Source organism: Atta colombica, unplaced genomic scaffold, assembly GCF_001594045.1.
Source record: "Atta colombica isolate Treedump-2 unplaced genomic scaffold, Acol1.0 scaffold261, whole genome shotgun sequence".
Classification (NCBI taxonomy): domain Eukaryota; kingdom Metazoa; phylum Arthropoda; class Insecta; order Hymenoptera; family Formicidae; genus Atta; species Atta colombica.
In genome coordinates, this window is record NW_017259361.1 from 692111 (window position 1) to 696399 (window position 4289).

The window sequence follows — 4289 nt, forward strand, 5'->3', positions numbered from 1 at the left end:
TATATATATATAATATTTTTTCGAAGAATTTTATGTAAATTTCTCTCATTTATTAATAAAATTACAATAAAATATATAATAAGTTTGATTAATTTTAACAAAATGCGTGGTAAAAATTTTTTAAATATTATATTGTATCACAACTACCATATTTTCAGAGTAAATTTTAAGAGACAATTCTGTCCATGCAATGTTAATAAATAATTTGACGCTTTTAATATATATATTTTGTTATATATTTGCTATATATTTGCTATATATTTTTTGTTGTCATGATAACCTTATAATCTTATTTGTTAAAAGAATTAAATTATTTATTTTTTACTATTGAAAATATGTGAATTAATTTGCTACGTTTGTATTAAGTTAAATTATATTTATTCTACAATAATCATAGTAAACATTGTAAATGATAAGAAACCAAGTAGTTGTAGTTGTAAGAATCAATCAATTAAATCGAATATGAGGAGAATATTTGACTATGATTGATTTTTACAACTGCAATCACTTACAACTGCGTTTACAGATATTATAGAACAAACATTAAGCAATTGACTTCATGTAACTTTTTCCCCTAGATGGAAACGCGAAAATGCAGAACATGTGTATAAAATATGTGTATATACATATATATATGTATAAAAGTATAAAAATTTTCATTTTTCATGTTTCCATTGTAGAGAAAAAGTTATCAGATTGATATCCATATACAGGGATATAAAACTTTCAAAACTTGATTTTCAACTCTGTCAACTTCGAGTATTCTTTATCCTTGTTAAACATTCGGACAACAAGGATAAAATAATAGTCGGATTGATAAAGTTGAGTTTTAAAGTGAGTCTCAGAGCTGCTTTCCAATTGCTTAAGGGGTTGCTTAATTCAATCGCATTAATTATATCCAATTATATCCATTTAATTAATCCAATTAATTATCCAATTGGATTTCTTTTACAAAAAGGCACGTAAAATGTGATTGGATAATTTTTTTATGCATACGTTTATGCGGTTATGCAAGCTTGTGTGAATATAACACATCTTAATAAAAAGGAGTGCACAAAGTATAGCGTTGTATATTCTTGTGATTCAATTAAAATAGAATGTGTACATTGTGTACGATTTCGGTTTCAATTTCGGTTCGTTTTGAATATAATTATATTAAATGTACACAGCTTACACAGTTGACTACTAGCCTTCGGGCTGAGTGTACGTTGTGTCGACGATTACGGCAATTGGAACGCAACTTGCTGTATGCACAAAAGTGTCTAGTGATTTTACAATTGGAAAGACCCCAAATTTAGTATGGCTCAGTAAAATACATTACTTATATTCTCTGTTGTCCATTTTGAGCGCGTCCCACTTAACGTTCGTAATGCGATCATTTCATCCTTATCGTTTTCAAATATTAAACAAGGATGAAATGATGCTCACAAGCGTTGCGAACGTTAAATGGAACCCTTTATAACTAATAACCTTTTGAACCAATAACAAAAACATTATAACTAGATAAGAGTTTAAATTGTTTATTTTATAATAATATTCTGATTTATTTAGTTTTTAAAAATTACAAGATTTTAGACGTTAAATATCATTGCGTACTTAGCAATTTTTTATGCATGAATATAAATATACAATAACATAAACGTGTATAAATATTTATAAACATCCTTCTTTCGTTTAAAATTTTCTTTTAGTATTTTAAAAATAATAATAATAATGCGAAAACACATCAAAAATAATTAAAGAGATAATTTTTGCCTGTTTGTTTTAGAACAAATAAAGTTTGGAAAAATACAAAAGAATTGCTCATATATAATTGTATATTAAATTATACACTGTTATGTATGTGAGCAATTTTTTTTATATTCTTCAAATCTCCAAAGTTTATTTTTTCTGAAACAAACAATGTGAATTATCCTTTTAATTATTTTTAAGATTTCTCATATTATTATTGTTTTTAGTATACTAAAAAGTGATTTTACAAAAAAACATGTAATACAAAAAAACATGTATGGACATGGATATTTCATATATAATTATATATATTTATGAATATTTACACATGTCCATACAAATTTATATATATATTTATCTATATATTTATATATATATTTATCTATGAAAAAGTTTTGACCGGGACAACTATTATTAGAAACTAAAACTAATATTGTTATTATTAAATTGATTAGAATAATGTAATTTATTATATCTCAAAAACACAAACACAATTTTGATTTCAACTTGCACTGATCTTTCACCGTCTCTAAAGACGGTGGAGAAAAAGTTGAACTCAATACACCTATTTTGCACCAGTTTTGTCAATGGAATATTAAAATTGAAATATGTGAACCAGTGAAACAATATAATTGCACTGAATGTGCGGCAGTATTGCACTACCTTTTCGAACTGGAAAACTTGTTTTCTATTTCCACGGGAAAAATAAGTATACTTAAGTATTCCTAATCGCGCACATTCGAAGAAGGTCACATACTATCAACATATAATTATCTCTAATAATTCACGAATTAATGACGCACAATTCCCATACCTTTATCTCCAATCTATTAAGAAAATTGTCTCGCACCTTATCGCACATTTTCTAGCTTACCGTAATTTCTTGCGATTCCGATGGTGGATGTTTAACACGAGGAGGGAAAGACAGAACTGAAAATGGCGGATTCGCCGACTTGCTCGCGGACTTGGTCGCGTGGCCGGAGTTGGAAAGGGGCGCGTGTCTCGTGTTTATGTTTCGCGCGCGTCCTCGCACGTATAAACAGGAGAATCCGCCGCTCGTTAAAATATAAGTAAACGAAAGAAACACATAAAACACAAAACGCCGGCTGACTGTAGTGTACACGTTCCATCGGCGCGCTGGTTCACTTATATATTGGACGAACGGATGGGGGTAAGGGAGGCATTCCGTGCTCCTCTGACCACTCGTGGCCATCTCGGATCTCCTCTTATCGATATAAGCGAGGATTACGCGTCCGCGAAGAGAAACGTCGCCGCTGCCGCCTCCACCGCCTCCACCGTCATCGGAGAGTGGGAACAACACTCGGTTCGACAGCGAATGTGGTCAGGAATTCGATAATGCGAGCGAGACGGGAAGAATCTGTACAAATTTACAGATGGACGATGATGAAATTCAATTACTGTTTACTAAAACATAATTTCCATGATTATTGCAATCATATTCGATAAATTGATCGCTAGCAAATCCCAATAAATTTGATAAATTCGCGACAAAAAATTATAATTCTTTTTTTTTTAATTAAAAGAATTATTTAAAATTCTCTATTTAAAATATAAGGTAAAGTATAATAGGGCGATGAGAAACAAAATAAAGATTTTTATATTATATTTTAAATTTTGATATGTACTTCTACTTCAATTGATATTTATATTTCCATCAATTATTATACAAGAGTGATATGAATTGTTATCTCCTTTTATTCGAATTCTTTTCTTAACATAAGTTTGATAAATTAAAAAGTAAAATAATTACGGACTCTCAAACCATTAAAACAAAGACCAAATTCCAGGCTAACGATAGCGCGTTAACAAAACGCAAATTTTAATGTCAATAAAAATATTAAACATTATAAAAAGGACCTTAAGACAGTTATATTCTATACTTGAACATTTCGACTTGGAATTGTTTTCAGCAATACAAAGAAATTATTATCGTAAATATACACTAAACATCCATCAAAATAATATGATTCTCTCAGAATGCTAATTTTGAAGTAAAATTTTAATGGACATCTTTAATCTTTCGATGTCTACTATATCTATCTATACATAGACTCAGTTACAAACATTCATAAGAATTATATTTGGTTATTATATTTGATTTTTTAGAAAATTTGATGAAGTCCAGTTTTACATGAGTTCTAAAGTTCATTGACTTCACTTTATAATTGTCATTCTAAGAGAGTGATGTTACCTTGACGTGTATTTACGATAAAAATTTTCGTTTTTTTATTGTTGAAGAAGATTCCAAATCGAGTCAAAATGTTCAAATAATGGAATCAGGAGATATGATAATATCTCGGCGCCAAGACATAAAGCTAACTTAAGATTCTTTTTATAATGTTTTAACATTTATTGTAGCATATTACAGTTTGCGCTTTATTATCCACGCTATCATTAACCTGGAATTTGTTTCAGTGATTTAACATTATATTCCGATAAAAAATTGTTCAATGCATGAATATATATAAATATATAAATAACATATAAATATATAATATATATATAATATATATATGTGTATGAAATATGTCCATACA

At 28.7% G+C, this 4289-nt stretch overlaps 1 protein-coding gene across 1 annotated transcript in view; it reads right to left on the reverse strand.

Annotated features, from left to right (window-relative positions):
* LOC108689185 (nose resistant to fluoxetine protein 6-like) overlaps window positions 1–2937 on the reverse strand; it is a 14764-nt gene extending 11827 nt beyond the window's left edge. The window contains exon 1 of the mRNA XM_018195843.1: window positions 2606–2937. The gene's annotated coding sequence lies outside the window, so the exon portion shown is untranslated. The remainder of the gene's footprint in view (window positions 1–2605) is intronic.
* Between the last annotated feature and the right edge of the window lie 1352 nt (window positions 2938–4289).